General features: G+C 48.0%; 1 protein-coding gene across 5 annotated transcripts in view; it reads right to left on the minus strand.

The window, feature by feature from the left end:
• TNS1 (tensin 1) overlaps positions 1-17,300 on the minus strand; it is an 805,414-nt gene that overhangs the window by 407,630 nt on the left and 380,484 nt on the right. The gene's annotated exons all lie outside the window — the stretch shown is intronic.

A 17,300-nucleotide genomic window follows, 5' to 3' on the forward strand; every position in this document is an offset into this window, starting at 1 on the left:
AGAGAGGAGAGAGAGAGAGGAAGAGAGAGGGAGAGAGAGAGAGAGAGGAGAGGGAGCGAGAGAGAGAGAGAGGGAGCGAGAGAGAGAGAGAGAGAGAGAGAGAGAGAGAGAGAGGGAGCGAGAGAGAGAGATGAGAGAGAGGGAGCGAGAGAGAGAGAGAGAGAGGAGAGAGAGGAGAGAGAGGGAGCGAGAGAGAGGAGAGTGAGAGGGAGCGAGAGAGAGGAGAGTGAGAGGGAGCGAGAGAGGAGAGTAGAGGGAGCGAGAGAGAGGAGAGTGAGAGGGAGCGAGAGAGAGGAGGGTGAGAGGAGCGAGAGAGAGGAGAGTGAGAGGGAGCGAGAGAGAGGAGAGTGAGAGGGAGCGAGAGAGAGGAGAGGGAGCGAGAGAGAGAGGGAGAGTGAGAGGGAGCGAGAGAGAGAGAGGAGAGTGAGAGGGAGCAAGAGAGAGGAGAGTGAGAGGGAGCGAGAGAGGAGAGTGAGAGAGAGAGAGAGAGAAGAGAGAGAGAGAGAGAGAGAGAGAGAGAGAGAGAGAGAGAGAGGGGGGAGAATGAGAGGAGCGAGCGAGAGAGAGAGAGAGAGAGAGAGAGAGAGAGAGAGAGAGAGAGAGGAGAATGAGAGGGAGCGCGAGAGAGAGAGAGAGAGAGGAGAGAGAGAGGAGAGTGAGAGAGAAAGAGAGAGGAGAGTGAGAGAGGAGAGTGAGAGGAGAGAGAGAGAGAGAGAGGAGAGTGAGCGAGAGAGTGAGAGAGTGAGAGGGAGCGAGAGAGAGAGCAAGAGAGAGAGAGTGAGAGAGCGAGAGAGAGCGAGAGAGCAAAGAGGAGGAGAGAAGAGAGAGTGTGTAAATCCAGGAAGTGAGCAGTCAGCAGCTTCACCTGCCCACAGTTTAAATGGCTGCAGCCAGACTTAGTGGAGGGAGATTTCTGCAGCATATTTGGCAATTACAGAATCGCAGTATATATAAAATAATATGCAAAGTGGTTAGAGGGAAGCTTCAGAATGGCAAATATGTTTTTATTACAAATTATGTGAGAAGACTGCAGTTCCTCTTTAGATGGGTTCACACTTATATATAGATGTGTGTATGTAATATATATATATATATATAATTAATAAATATATATTACATACACACACACATACACACACGTGATCCTGCGCAGCGCGGACGCCCTGTAGCAGTAAAACTGCCATAGGGCGGTTGGCAAGTGGTTAAATGCCCTGAGCTGGGTGCAGCAGACCTGAACTGTGCGCTTTCCCGGGGGCGGGGAGGGTGTCGCGAATTCTGGCCACCGTGCACACGCTTGTCACACACAAGACCTGAGTCACACATTCCCCCTCCGAAGACACCCGGATATCCCCCGCAGAGCACCTGTGTTCCTGCAGACGCATTCCGGCCTGCGGGAGAGGAATCACAGTAATCTCACTGGTATTCCACCCCCCAGGTAACATTCCTACCTTTCCCAATAACGGGGCCGGGGTCAGACATGGCCGACTCTCTCCCTCCCATCACAGGATGAGATATTTGTTGGCACTGTGATGGCCCAGGACAGACGAGGATCTTTGTTTCTAACCCCAGAATTGTATCGGTCAGCAAACCTAAATCAGTACTCCGCTTAGCAATCATTGGATGCGGTGGCTGCATTTGCAATTATTTAGGCTTTTTTTCTTTATTTGTTGCCTAGTGGTCCTGCCTGGAAGTCTGTTATGATACATCCTTTTAACAAGCCAAGCTGTCCAGCAAAAATGGCAGTTAGAGGATTGAGACATACTATTTACCACTGACAGGGGTGCTTACAATGATCAGCTTTTATTTATGTAAAAATGTTATCCTCTCGAAATAAAAAAAAGTTTGTCTCAGTTCGCCTAAAAAGTGTTAGCTGGAGTTCAATTCGGGAGAAATGGTGCCCCATTGTTGGCGTCAGTGGGAGAAATGGTGCCCCATTGTTGGCGTCAGTGGGAGAAATGGTGCCCCATTGTTGGCGTCAGTGGGAGAAATGGTGCCCCATTGTTGGCGTCAGTGGGAGAAATGGTGCCCCATTGTTGGCGTCAGTGCTGGGATAAGGTCATTTAGAGCCTAAAAATCCCCCCACAAAAACACCTATCTGCATGCGTACCCCCTAAGCATAAATCTCCCCCTCCTCCCAGTACAAATCTGCCCCCTGCTAAATTCCCTCCTGTCAGCACAAATCTTTGTCCCCCCCCCTCCATCCCCCAAATCCCTTCAGCTCAATTGCCCCCCCCCCCCCCCCAAAACAAACTTCACCCATCCTAGCACAAATCCATACTCCTAAAATTTCCCTTCCTAGTACATTTCCCCCCAAATGCACCCTTCTAGCACAGATCTTCTTCCCCCCCCATCCCCCCTCCCAACACTTATCCCCCTAAATCCCGATTCTTAGCAATCCCCACCCCAAATTTCCCCTCCTGAAACAATACTTACCACCTGCTGCCCCCCCCCCCAAATTCCCCCTTCCAACACAAATTCCCTCCCCCCAATCTCATTGTGGTACCCCCCCCCCACCATACATCAGTGCTCAGGGCAGCTTCCCCTCCTGCCCACCCCTTGTCCTGACCCTGGTTGGCATCAGTGGGAGAAAAGGTGCCCCATTGATGGCGCAAGTGGGAGAAGGGGTGCCCCATTGATGGTGTCCGAAAGAGTGCCCCATTGATGGTGTCAGTGGGGGAAAGGGTGCCCCATTGATGGTGTCACTGGGGAAAGGGTGCCCTATTGATAGGTCAGTGGGGGAAAAGGGTGCCCCATTGTTGGTGTCAGTGGGGGAAAGGGTGCCCCATTGTTGGTGTCAGTGGGGGAAAGGGTGCCCCATTGTTGGTGTCAGTGGGGGAAAGGGCGCCCCATTGATGGTGTCAGTGGGGGAAAGGGCGCCCCATTGATGGTGTCAGTGGGGGAAAGGGCGCCCCATTGATGGAGTGAGTGGGGGAAAGGGTGCCCCATTGATGGAGTGAGTGGGGGAAAGGGTGCCCCATTGATGGAGTGAGTGGGGGAAAGGGTGCCCCATTGATGGTGTCAGTGGGGGAAAGGGTGCCCCATTGATGGAGTGAGTGGGGGAAAGGGTGCCCCATTGTTGGCATCAGTGGGGGAAAGGGTGCCCCATTGATGGTGTCAGTGGGGGAAACCTCCTGTATTAGAACGCCCCCCACTCTGGATGAAGGAGCACAGGAGGTACATCAGACAGTAGCATTGTCAATCTGGGGGAAGGGGAGTGTTCGGTGCACTAGCAGTTTCAAATACACTAACAAATTACATAAATAAATTGTTAAATGGTTTGTCTCATCTCTGTAACTGATACATCTGCAGGAGAGCTTGTTCTTTTGAAAAAAAAAAACAACAGACCTCCTAGCAGGATCACCAGATGGAAATAGAAGAAAGCCTAAAAATGAAAACAAATGCAGCCACCACATGTAATAATTGATAAGCTGCAATATAATAAATGTTTGCTTTTGGGTTTAATATCGCTTTAACAAAACAACTTCTTATTTGCAGCTGCCCAGGAGTTTCTTAATAAGATGCAGTAAAAGGCTTCAATGAAGAAGTCCGGACTAATGAAGGTATTGGTAATGGTATTGGCATTGGTATTGGTAATGGTAAGACAGACATGTAGAACTCGGGTCACACCTATGCACCTCTGTGAGCCGCGTTTTGCAGGAGAACGGCAGTGAGAGGAAGAAGCAGAACAAAGAGCCAATCAGATCCTGCGATAACAAGAAACAAGCCGATAGGAGAGATCAGACTGAGTGAGGAGCTCACCCCTGTGCTGCTTCTCCTTTCACTGTCCATTGGGTTTAGAATAACCTGGGCTCAGAAGAAGTGGGTTGAATGACGCTGGCTATCAGGCAGAGGACATCTAGTGGAAAAAAAGTACTGAGGGGAACTGAAACAATATTGCAGCAAAAGCGGATTTTTTAATTTATTTTTTAACCACCTCCCACCCGCAGTATTGACAATTGACAGGCGCAAGGTGTATCTCTCGTTCTGGGATGATGTCATATGATGTCATCCCACTCTCGGCGAACAGCACGGCGATCAGGGGTTCGCTGTGTCCTGGGACTTCGGTGCATCACCGATCTCGGTACAGAGCTGATGATGCAGCTCTTTAGTCATGTGAACAGCTGTGTCCAATCACAGCTGATTACATGTAAACAAAGGAAAGCCAGTTTATTGGCATTCCTCTCCTCACACTGACAGCCTGTGAGGAGCAGAGAGACGATCAGTGGCATTTACTCACAGGGGAGACCTGTACAGATAATCAGGGCACTGATCGTCAGTGCAGCCCTAACAGTGCACAGCAGTGACGCCAATCAGTGCTGACCATCCGTGCCGCCCATTAGTGCCCATCAGTGCTGCCTATCAATGCCCATCAGTGCCACCTCATCAGTGCAGCCTATCTGTGCCGCCCATCATTACAGCCTATCTGTGCCCATCAGTGCAGCCTATCAGTGCCGCCCATCATTACAGCCTATCTCTGCTCATCAGTGCAGCCTATCAATTCCCATCAGTGCAGCCCATCAATATCCATCAGTGCAGCCCCAACAGTGCACAACAGTGCCGCCAACCAGTGCCGCCTTTCAGTGCCCATTAGAGCTGCCCATCAATGCTTGCTCATCAGTGCTGACCATCCGTGCCCATCAGTGCTGCCTATCAATGCCCATCAGTGCTGCATATTAGTGCCACCTCATCAGTGTCCATCAGTGCCCCCTCAGTGCAGCCTATCAATGCCCATCAGTGCAGCCTATCAATGCCCATCAGTGCAGCCTATCAATGCCCATCAGTGCTGCATATTAGTGCCACCTCACCAGTGCCCATCAGTGCAGCCTATCAATGCCCATCAGTGCTGCATATTAGTGCCACCTCACCAGTGCCCATCAATACAGACTATCCGTGCCCATCAGTGTAGACCATCCGTTCAGCCCATCAGTGCAGCCTCATCAGGTCACATCACTGAAGGAGAAAATGTACTTTTTACTAAATTTTTATAAACAAACTAGGAATTTTTTTTCTCCAAAACTGTCTTTTTTTTTTTTTTTGTTTTTTAGCAAAAAAAAAAAAAAAAGAAGAAAACCCCAGTGGTGAATAAATACCACGAAAAGAAAGCTCTATCTGCCTGAAAAAAAAAAAAAAAATTCTTATGGGTACAAGTTGCATGACCGCGCAATTGTCATTCAAAGTGTGACAGCGTTGAAAGCTAAAAATTGGTCTGGGCAGAAAGGGGGTAAAAGTTCCCGGTATTGAAGCAGTTAAATATATTCTCTTTTATTGGGCCATTCCTTGTTATCTTACTTTTGGCTGGACTTCTGCTTTAAACACTTTCTCTCTATAAAAAAAGAAAATAATAATAGAAAAAGGGAACTATAAATGAGGCCCCCGCCTACTGTCAATGTAATCTCTGCTTTGTACATATCCGGTTATTACCTAATAGACTATAAAATGGCTCATTATCAAAAGTTTCCTATCGCTGGTAAACAAACCACAGATAACAGGGAGGAGTACAGAAAATGCTGAAAGTTTTTAGCATTAAAAAAAATTCCGCACAACCTGTCAGTCTTAGTATTTGCATTTACATACACATTATATTACCAAAAGTATTGGGACACCTGCCTTTAACTTTAATGGCATCCCAGTCTTAGTCCGTAGGGTTCAATATTGAGTTGGCCCACCCTTTGCAGCTATAACAGCTTCAACTCTTCTGGGAAGGCTGTCCACAAGGTTTAGGAGTGTGTCTATGGGAATGTTTGACCATTCTTCCAGAAGCGCATTTGTGAGGTCAGGCACTGATGTTGGAGAGAAGGCCTGGCTCACAGTCTGCACTCTAATTAATCCCAATGGCGTTCTATTGGGTTGAGGTCAGGACTCTGTGCAGGCCAGTCAAGTTCCTCCACCCCAAACTCGCTCATCCATGTCTTTATGGACCTTGCTTTGTGCACTGGTCCAAATCATTTGGTGGAGGGGGGATTATGGTGTGGGGTTGTTTTTCAGGGGTTGGGCCTGGCCTCTTAGTTCCAGTGAAGGGAACACTTAAGACGTCAGCATACCGAGACATTTTGGAAAAATTTAATTCTCCCAACTTTGTAATAGGAATAAAAGTGATCAAATTTTTAAATTTTGTATTTTTTTTTTTTTTTAAAAGGGACAGTGTAAAAATAAAAAAGGTAAAATAAATAAGAAAAAAAAAATGTAAAAGCACACCGTCCCTCTGAGCTTGTGCGCAGAAGCGAACGCATACACAAGTCGCGCCCACATATGTACACAGTGTTCAAACCACATATGCGAGGTATCGCCACAATTGAGAGCACAAATTGTAGCCCTAGACCTCCTCTGGAACTTTAAAACTGGTAACCTGTAGAAATATTTAAAGTGTCGCCTATGGAGATTTTTAAGTACCAATGTTTGTCGCCGTTCCACGAGCGTGCGCAAGTTTGAAGCATGACACGTTGGGTATCTATTTACTCGGCGTAACATTATCTTTCACATTATAGAAAACAAACAATCTGGCTAACTTTACCATTTATTATTATTTTTTTTTTAAATGCAGTGAAATGTATTTTTTCCAAAACAAAATGTGTTTGAAAGACCGCTGCGCAAACAACGCGTGACAAAAGATATTGCAACAACCGCCATTTTATTCTCCAGAGCCTTTGCTAGAAAAAATTTATAAATATATATATATATATATATATATATATATATATATATATATGTGTATATATGTATATATGTATATATATATATATATATATATATATATATATATGTATATATATATTTTAAGCAAAGGCTCTGGAGAATAAAATAGTGGTCATTGCAATATCTTTTGTTACGCGGTATTTGCGCAGCGGTCTTTCAAACAATTTTATATATACAGTAAACACCCCTCCATTGCGGGGGTTACGTTCCGGACCCAGCCGCGAAAAGTGAAAATCCGCGAAATAGAAAAACCCTATTAAATACACTGTAGGCATGTTTTTTTTACTGTCACTGTACGTGTAAAAGCATTTTAAGGTCTTAAAACACACTTTTAAAACAATAGAAACTCATTTAAACACATAAAAAGATACTGAGAGACATAGCGAGAGCAATGGAAAACACAAAAATATTTCATTTTTAATGATTTATATAGTAAAATAACATTACAAAAAAAAACGCGATATACCGGGACCGCAAAAACTGAACTGCGATGGAGCGGGGGTTTACTGTATATATATATATATATATATATATAAAAATTATATCTATCTATATATATATATATATATATATATATATATATATATATATATATATATATATATATATATATATATATATATATATATATATATATATAATGTTTGGGGGTTCTAAGTAATTTTCTAGCAAAAAATAATGATTTTACCTTGTACACAACAAGTTTTAGAAATAGTCCCGGTCCTTTAATGGTTAAGGCATGGTCCCTATAATAGCAAACAGCATTCAGGTCCTTCAATAACAATAGAATTCCGAATGTTTGCTGGTCGATGTATTCTAAGTGATATTTTATTTAAGAGCTGCAAATCCTCCAATAAGAGGGGAGTCTGGGAATATTGCTGAGCGATCCATTACCGGGAGATGGAAAGAGACCCCATCAATCATAAAGATCGATCATAAATAATATCGGCTGCATCTCCTCATACCTATCCTATACAATGCCGAGAGATGATGAATTCATGTATAGAAAGTCTGGGGGGTCACATTAGAACGGCTATAAAAGTGATTAGCATTCCACATCACTGAACTGGAGTTTAGAAAAACAAGGGGGGGGGGGGGGCCTGGACCAGCTATGGAGCCCCCAACACACATTGCCCATTCACATCAGTTTGTCTCCATTTCTACCCCACTGATTACTCTGATATAAGGGGGGGGGGGGGGGGCTCTGATGGGAAGCCTGATGTAATTGGGAACTCTGGTGTAAAGGGGGGCAACTGTGATGGGGACCTTAATGTAAGTGGGGGGACCCTGATGTAAGGAAGGGGGGGGGGACTCTGATGGGGATCCTAATATAATTGGGGGAGGGGGACTCAGATGAGGACCTTGATGTAAGGGGGGGACTCTGATGGAGACCCTCATGTAAGGGGGGGGGGTGGACTCTGATGGAGACCCTCATGTAAGGGGGGGACTCTGATGGCGACCCTCATGTAAGGGGGGGGTGGACTCTGATGGAGACCCTCATGTAAGGGGGGGGGTGGACTCTGATGGAGACCCTCATGTAAAGGGGGTGGACTCTGATGGAGACCCTCATGTAAGGGGGGGGGTGGACTCTGATGGAGACCCTCATGTAAGGGGGGGGGTGGACTCTGATGGAGACCCTCATGGATAAGGGGTGGACTCTGATGGAGACCCTCATGTAAGGGGGGTGGACTCTGATGGAGACCCTCATGTAAGGGGGGGGGGTGGACTCTGATGGAGACCCTCATGTAAGGGGGGTGGACTCTGATGGAGACCCTTATGTAAGGGGGGGGTGGACTCTGATGGAGACCCTCATGTAAGGGGGGTGGACTCTGATGGAGACCCTCATGTAAGGGGGGGGTGGACTCTGATGGAGACCCTCATGTAAGCATGTAAGGGGGGTGGACTCTGATGGAGACCCTCATGTAAGGGGGGGGGTGGACTCTGATGGAGACCCTCATGTAAGCATGTAAGGGGGGTGGACTCTGATGGAGACTCTCATGTAAGGGGGGGGGGTGGACTCTGATGGGGACCCTCATGTCGGACCTGATATGGACCTCTGATACGGACCCTAAAGTAAAGGGGGGGGGACTCTGATGGAAGACCCTGAAGGGGGGGGGGACTCTGATGGAAGACCCTGAAGTAAGGGGGGGGGGACTCTGATGGGATGATGGGCTTCTGATGTGAATTTATGTCTTGGAATGTATTTATTCACCCAAGTCTGGCGGCTGGGCTCTGCTTTTTCTGCGCACATGTAAAATAATCTTGGCCTTGTAGTAATAGATAATGGGGGGGGGGGGGGGGTTGTCTGCATATGTATAGAAGCAGCAGAGACCGGTCGGGAGACTTAACCAGAGATTTCCCCGCAGTACATTCTTTTGTCACTAGATGTCCTCAGTATGATGAGCTGAGCAGCATCATTTCACCCACTATGTGTCTGAGACTGGACAGTGTCCATCACTCAGCTCTCTCCTCCTATCAGCATGCTTCTTGTCATTGCATATTCATGATTACAGAACTGGATTAAATTTGTGTTTATTATTTCTGCCCAGAGTTCAGCTTTAATCCTTCGCTGTGGGCAGTATAATCCATTGCCATCATCTTTGTCCCTGCACTCTTCTCCAATACCAACACGTCAGTAAATTACTAACATAAAATCCTGCAGGTCAGTCTAGATCAGGGATGTCAAACTGAATGTCATCACGGGACACGGGGGAGGAGGGGGCAGGGGGGCAATTGTCCCCTGGGCCGCTCTGATGCCCCATGAAAAGGCTGCACTGCTTCTGCCACAGACATGGCTAAAGATTCCTGGTGAAGAGAAGTAAAAAGTCCCCACTGCTGACCTACTGAGTGCGGGATGAAAACAAGGACAGAGCACAGGCCTCCCCCACCCCAGTATAGATGGTGTAAACTGTGTCTGAGCAGAGGCCGGTTCCATGCCCCACTGGAGACTCTCCCCCCTGGCCAGCCCTGACCGAGCTGTCCCAGCTTCCCCCAACCACCCCCTGCTGGCTAGGTCCGGAACTCGGGTTCAGCCGGTAAGTGGAGAGTATCTGGAGCAGGGCTTTAGCCTGGAATGGGGGTCAGGAGGACGACAGGAATACAGAGAGTGGGAGGGGGGCCGAGTCGCTGCACCATGGGCCTCTGGTTTCTACTTGCCCCCTGGGCTGAAAGTTGCCAGTCTGCCCCTGATGGGCCACATCAGCATTACGGCTGTCCTCAAAGGGCCCGTTGTATCTGTAGGACTAGATGTCCAAAGAACCCCAACCCCTCATACATCAGATGTCAAGAGCCCTCCTCCCCATCATCAGAAGTCCCCCCACCCTCCCTTATATCACAGTGCACCCCCTTAACTTTTACTCCTGCTGGGAAAAAAACTGGGGGCAAAGCTGGAAAGCAGAAAATGCAAGGTCTGGAGGAGGACCAGAGGAGGGCTGGAATTAGTTGTCAGAGCCTGCTGAATGCGGAGACCAGAGAAGGAGGAGAAAAGCGGGTGCTGTGGCTGCCCAGAGAGGCGCAGGACCTTGTTGAGGAGTTCTGTCCTCTTCTCTGCTGCAGACTGCTAAGACAAGGTGAAGGTAGAGATGATGGGGTTGCTGCGGCTGGAGGAGAGGTGCGAGGGCCACAGGAAATGAGCTCCTCCTAGTGGAGGAGTTCTGTCCTCTTCTCTGCTGCCGACTGCTAAGACAAGGTGAAGATAGAGATTATGGGGTTGCTGCAGCTGGAGGAGAGGTGTGAGGGCCACATGAAATGACCTCCTCCTAGTGGAGTTCTGTCCTCTTCTCTGCTGCCGACTGCTAAGACAAGGTGAAGGTAGGGATGAGGGGGTTCCTGCAGCTAGAGGAGAGGTGTGAGGGCCACATGAAATGACCTCCTCCTAGTGGAGATGTTCTGTCCTCTTCTCTGCTGCTGACTGTTTAGACAAGGTGAAGGTAGAGATGAGGGGGTTCCTGCAGCTGGAGGAGAGGTGTGAGGGCCACATGAAATGACCTCCTCCTAGTGGAGTTCTGTCCTCTTCTCTGCTGCCGACTGCTAAGACAAGGTGAAGGTAGAGATGAGGGGGTTCCTGCAGCTGGAGAAGAGGTGCGAGGGCCACATGAAATGACCTCCTCCTAGTGGAGTTCTGTCCTCTTCTCTGCTGCCGACTGCTAAGACAAGGTGAAGGTAGAGATGAGGGGGTTCCTGCAGCTGGAGGAGAGGTGTGAGGGCCACATGAAATGACCTCCTCCTAGTGGAGGAGTTCTGTCCTCTTCTCTTCTGCCGACTGCTGAGACAAGGTGAAGGTAGAGATGAGGGGGTTCCTGCAGCTGGAGAAGAGGTGTGAGGGCCACATGAAGTGACCTGGTGGGCCACATTTGTCCCGGGGGCCTTGTGTTTGACACATGTGGTCTAGATGAGCAGCTGTCAGGGCAGAAGACTCCTCGGAGGTCTCTTTTATGGCAGGGATAATGAAGGAGTCTCCCCTGCAGCCATACATTTATCTCCCCAGGCGGTCGGTCCTCTCTGCAAGTCGAGTGTTCAGCAAAGTTTCCATCCTGGGAAGAGATACACTTGCAGAGCTGTAGCGCGGTCTGAGCGGTATGCGGTCGCAGCGTAATGTTATGGAAAGTCCACTCGCCCACAACGGCAGCGCTAATTGTAGGCTGCGATACAGCTGCTCGCTGTGCATGTTTATATAGCTGTATACACAGGCTGGGCACTGATCGGCACTTTTACCGGTCACCAACTATTCCAGCCAGTCAGTCCATCGGGGGTAGAAGATGGGTTTGTTCACCAGGCTAATGAAAGGCCAATGTGCGCGGTTTGGTTTGGCCCCCCAACTATTAACAGTGCTAGAAGGTCAGCGGATGACGGGATTGGAAGAAATGAGAAATGAAGAGAAGAGAGCGCAATCTCCTTCAGAGCTGAACTGCGCCATTCATTTCAGCCTTGCACAGGCTCCTCTCCTGGACTGAAACGGCTTCCTCTGATTTCACCGCACACTGTGAGCTTCTCACATTGTGCATTAGAAGCTGCAACAAGTCAGATAGAGCCCGCCTCATTTCCTGGCTGGAGGAGGTCCAGTATCATCTCTTTCCTTCCCAGCCTGACTGTCCCTGGCCCCGATTTAGAGCAGTGGTCTCCAAACTGGGGCCCGGGGGCTGAATGCGGCCCCTAGCCTGACTTCATTCGGCCCTTGGGGCACTTTTCCTTCCACTGTTGCAAGACACTATTCCTCCCACTGACACCAACGATGGGGCACTATTCCTCCCACTGACACCAACGATGGGGCACTATTCCTCCCACTGACATCAACATCAGGGCACTATTCTCCCTACTGATATACCAATGATGGGGCACTAAATCTTCCACTGACACCAATGATGGGGCACTAAATCTTCCACTGACACCAATGTTGGGGCACTATTCCTCCCACCAACATCAACAATGGGGCACTATTCCTCCCACTGACACCATTGAAGGGGAACTATTCCTCCCACCAACATCAACAATGGGGCACTATTCCTTCCACTGACACCAACATCGGGGCACTATACCTCCTACTGACACCAACAATGGGGCACTATTCCTCCCACTGACACCAATGATGGGGCACTATTCCTCCCACTGACACCAACATCAGGGCACTATCCCCCTTACTGACTCCAATGATGGGGCACTATCCCCCCTACTTACACCAATGATGGGGCACTATTCCTCCCACTGATACCAATGATGGGGCACTATTCCTCCCACTGACACCAATGATGGGGCACTATTCCTCCCACTGACACCAACGATGGGGCACTATTCCACCCACTGACACCAATGATGGGGCACTATTCCACCCACTGACACCAATGATGGGGCACTATTCCTCCCACTGACACCAATGATGGGGCACTATTCCTCCCACTGACACCAATGATGGGGCACTATTCCTCCCACTGACACCAATGATGGGGCACTATTCCTCCCATTAACACCAATGATGGGACACTATTCCTCCCACTGACACCAATGATGGGGAACTATTTCTCCCACTAACACCAATGATGAGACACTATTCCTCCCACTAACACCAATGATGAGACACTATTCCTCCTACTGACACCAATGATGGGGAACTATTTCTCCTGCTGACACCAACAATAGGGCACAATTCTTCCCACTGGCACAAACAACGCGGCACCATTTCTCCCATTGTCACCAACATTGGAGCACTATTTCTCCCCATTTCCACTTTAAAAATATAAAATATATCTCATTGCAGAGATTTTTCCCCATTGAGATCTGATGTGTTTTCAAAGTGTTCCTTTCATTTTTTTGAGCAGTGTATATACTTGTTTTATACTTTTTCGTTTTCAGTTACATTTCTTCAGTTACTTCCTGGTTTCTGGCTTAGCCCAAAATGATGTCCTACAACCCCGCAGTCTTCAGGAGGGGAGGAGGAGCTTTCTCAGCTAAGCACACCCTCATGCCTGTATGCCTGAGCTAAGGGCAGATGGATTCCAGGAAGTAAATGCTACATGAATCATCTGCCCTACTCTAAACGGCCATGGCTAGTAATGCTAGGGGGTTTCCTTTCAACATGATTTCTCCACAAAATAAAGCATGGAGACATGGATGGATGGGGGGAGTTTGCTTTGAAGAATAAAAATGAAATAAAAGCGTTTTCAGTTTGTGGTGATCAGATAAATTTAAAGTGGTTGTAAACCCTTACATATACCCAGTGAAGTGACTGGCCTCAGGTGATGCACAGAGATGAAACAAATCCTCCTATATAAGCTGTACCTGTTTATCTACAGCTGTCTTTCCCCTACATCCATTCAAAGTGCAGAATTTATATGGGATTTCTCAGCTCTGAAAAGCAGGGGGCGGAGAGCTCAAGTTACATCAGTGAGGAGAGCTGTGAGAGCTGACTGGAGGAAAGGGACACACCCCCCTTCATACAGCACACAGGAACAGAGCTGAAGCTGTCAATCACAGGCTGTGTGCTAGAGGTCTCTGATGTGAGGGGGGCTTTGTGTGGGGGGTCTCTGATGTGAGGGGGCTCTGTGTGGGGGTCTCTGATGTGAGGTGGGTCGCTGATGTGAGGGGGGCTAAGTTATTAGTGATCATAAAAAAGAAAAGTCAAATAAAGTGCAAAAAAGGTGCAAGAAAATGCACGGGGGGGGGGCGCCACAGGATTAGCTCGCACAGGGCGCCTGAACACCTAAGGCCGGTGTCAGGATGGACATATGGGAGCTGCTGACCTTTTTGCTCCAAGACTATAATGTATCTTCGCTTTGCAACGTAACCTCTTCCTGCAAGCCAACGTACCAACGTGGTTGTACCGGGGTGATGCCTACAGCTAGAGGCATCACCCCGCTACCGTTTTCTAGAGCTGGCGGTTGGCTTTCAGGAGAGAACAGCCGATGCAGCTGAGCAGCTGCTCGGCTGTTATCTCAACGAGCGGGAGCGGGATCCGCCCGCCCCCCCGCTGCTTTCTGCGGCACTTCCGCCGGCTAGTTAGAGTCCCGAACAAAGCTTGGTTCGGCTTTCATCTGGTCTCCGATGTAGTAACCCAGAAGCAACGTCACTTCCGGTTTACTCGGCTGCTAACAGCGCCGATTTAAAAAAATGGTCAGTATTCAAAAATGCCAATTTTGGCATTTTGAATACTTTGAAGTGCAGTGGAGGAGTTTGGGGTCTATTAGACCCCCGATCCCTCCATAAAGAGTACCTGTCACTGCCTATTGCTGTCACAAGGGATGTTTACATTGCTTGTGACAGCAATAAAAGTGATCAGATTTTTTTTTCTTAAAAACAGTGCTAAAAAAAATAATAAAATAAAAAGAAAAAAAAAAAAAAAAAGAAAAAAATTTTTAAAGCGCCCTTTGCCATGAGCTCGCAGACGAAAGAAAATGTATCCGTAAGTCGCGCCCGCAAATGAAAACGGTGTTCCAACCATACATGTGAGGTATCGCCGCGATGGCCAGGGCGAGAGCAATAATTCTAGAAAAAGACTGTAACTCTAAACAGGTAACCGTTAAAATTTTTTCAAGCGTTGCCTATAGAGATGTTTAACCAGTTGCCGACCGCCGCACATATACTGCGGCGGTCAGCCCCGGCCAGGCAAAGTGATGTATATATACACGTCACTAGCCTGTCAGTTGCTTGTGAGCCAATAGCCGGGCCCGCCCCGGCTCGTTCCCTGGGAAGTCCGTGCGTGTGACTGGTGGACCCGATGTCCGCCGGTCACTCGCGATCGTCCGCCGTGAAGGGAGAAAGGCAGGCGGCTAATGTAAACAAGCCGCCTGTCATTCTCCCCCGTGTAGGAATGGTGATCATACGGTTCTACTATGTAGGACCGGATCATACGGTTCTACTATGTAGGACCATTGATCACTGTTCCTACACTAGTAGCCATGTCCAATCACAGTAAGAAGCACGCCCCTAGGGACACACTTAACCCCTCCTTCCCCAATAAAGTAACCCCTTCCCTGCCAGTGTCATTTTACAGTAACAGTGCATATGTAACCCCAAAAGTGTCAAAAATGTCAGTCAAGGGTCCGATCTGTCCGCCGCAATGTCGCAGTCCCGCACAAAAAAAAAAAAAAATCGCAGATCGCCGCCATTACGCGTTAAAAAAAAAAAACACCCAAAATGACAAAAATCTTTCCCTTAGTTAGTAAACGCAATAACTTTTGCGCAAACCAATCAAAATACGCTTTTTGCGATTTTTTTACCAAACATATGTAGCATAAAACAAATTGGCCGAAAATGTTAAAAAATTTTGATTTTTACTTTTTTTGGGGGGGAATTTCATATAAAAAAAATGTGAAAATTATTGTTATTTTTGTAAAATTGAGGCTCTTTTTTTGTTTATAGCGCATGATCAAAAAAAAAATCGCACAGGCGATCAAATACCACCAAAAGAAAGCTCTGTTTGTGGGAGAAAAAGGACGTGAATTTCGTTTAGGTACAGCGTCGCACGACCGCGCAATTGTCCGTTAAAGTCACACAGTGCCGAATCGCAAAATAGGCCCTGGTCAGGAAGGGGGTAAAATCTTTCGGGGCTTAAGTGCAGTGAAATGTATTTTTTCCCAACAAATTTTGTTTGAAAGACTGCTGCACATATACCATGTGACAAAAATATTGCAACGACTGCCGTTTTATTCTCCACATTCTTTGCTAAAAAATATATAATTTTCTAGGAAACAATAGTGATTTTAACTTGTAAACAACAAGTGTCAGAAATAGGATTGTTCCTTAAGTGGTTAACAGTCCGTATGGATGATCATTTTCCAGGTCAGTGACTCACCAAATGAAGGATAAGGATGACAGCCCCTTCAAGACAAGTCAGCAGTGCCAGCTTCCATATTTCTATCTTGACGGGTTTCTCTTAGGATGATGCAAGGTATGCAGCGGAGATCTTGCTCGGGGCAGAGAAGATGATAGAACCTCTTCAGATTAGAGATTTGCAGCTTCAGAGTTCTGAGAAGACATTCCAGCCCAGAAAGTGACTCCTGTGCGGAATGCAACGTGTTATGAATCAAGCGGTGTCTGGTGTTCCTTTCCTGGTGACAGGGACTTCTTGACTCGGGGCTCTGAACTCCTTGTATCACAATGGGAAAATCATTGCACAAGCATCGTGTTCACACCCCGAGGTGACTAGAAGATGAGCCAAATGAAATGGGACACGCGGAGCTTACAAAAAAAAATAGCTGTCATCTTCTCCGGGGTGGAAGAGTCAGCACCTTCGACCGGTCAGATGGATTGGGTGAAGAAGTAGCAAAAACTGTGCTTAAAGTATCTTCGTTCATGTATTGGCCATCGATCGGAATGCTCAAACTGTCATTTAGCCCAGGTTCACACTGGGGCAGTTTGGAAATCATGCGAGTTCAGCTGAACGCGCACGATTTCAAACCGGCATTTCAGTCCGACTTCCTGGGCGATTTCACAGACATCTTTGTGGGATCCTGCACAAATCACCCCCCCCCCCCCCCCCCACAAATCACCAAAAGTAGAACAGAATGGAATGTCCAAACCAGTCAGACCTGGAGCAGATGGATTGGGTGAAGAAGTATCAGAAACTGCGCTTAAAGAATCTGTGTTCATGTATTAGTAGCAGTGGCGGCTGGTGCATTGGGGGCCCAGGGGCACCGCCCCCCCATCCATGCGTCCGGCCCCCTAATCTACATGCGGGGCACTGGACGCATGGATTCCAATGGGTTTTTTTTTTTTTTCTTTTGAAGCACGTGATTAGAGCCAGAGGCTCAAATAGGCTTCAAAAAAGGGTGGGCTTGGGTGCGCCGAAAGAAGAGGCCATGCTATTGGCCAAGGAGGAGGAGCGAGGAGACGCAAGGGAAGCAGCTGCCGCTGGGGGAAGCCGCCACCGCCTGCTCTCCACTTCAGTCTAGGGTGAGTAAGCTGGCGACGGAGGGGGGGGTGGTATGGTGTGCGAGTGAGCTGGTGTGGTCCGTCTGCCGCCCCCCCCCCCCGGCCCATGGACCACCAGCCCCCACTGATTAGTAGTACAGAAACTACTTTTGGGAATCGGTGCAGCACCACACTGATTCAGACAGTGCCATTGCCGGCAATTGCCTCCGTTTTGACATGTCAAATCGAAACCAATGTGAACATGG

This window comes from Pelophylax lessonae (assembly GCF_965119305.1).
Source record: "Pelophylax lessonae genome assembly, chromosome: 6".
In the NCBI taxonomy this organism is placed as follows: Eukaryota; Metazoa; Chordata; class Amphibia; order Anura; family Ranidae; genus Pelophylax; species Pelophylax lessonae.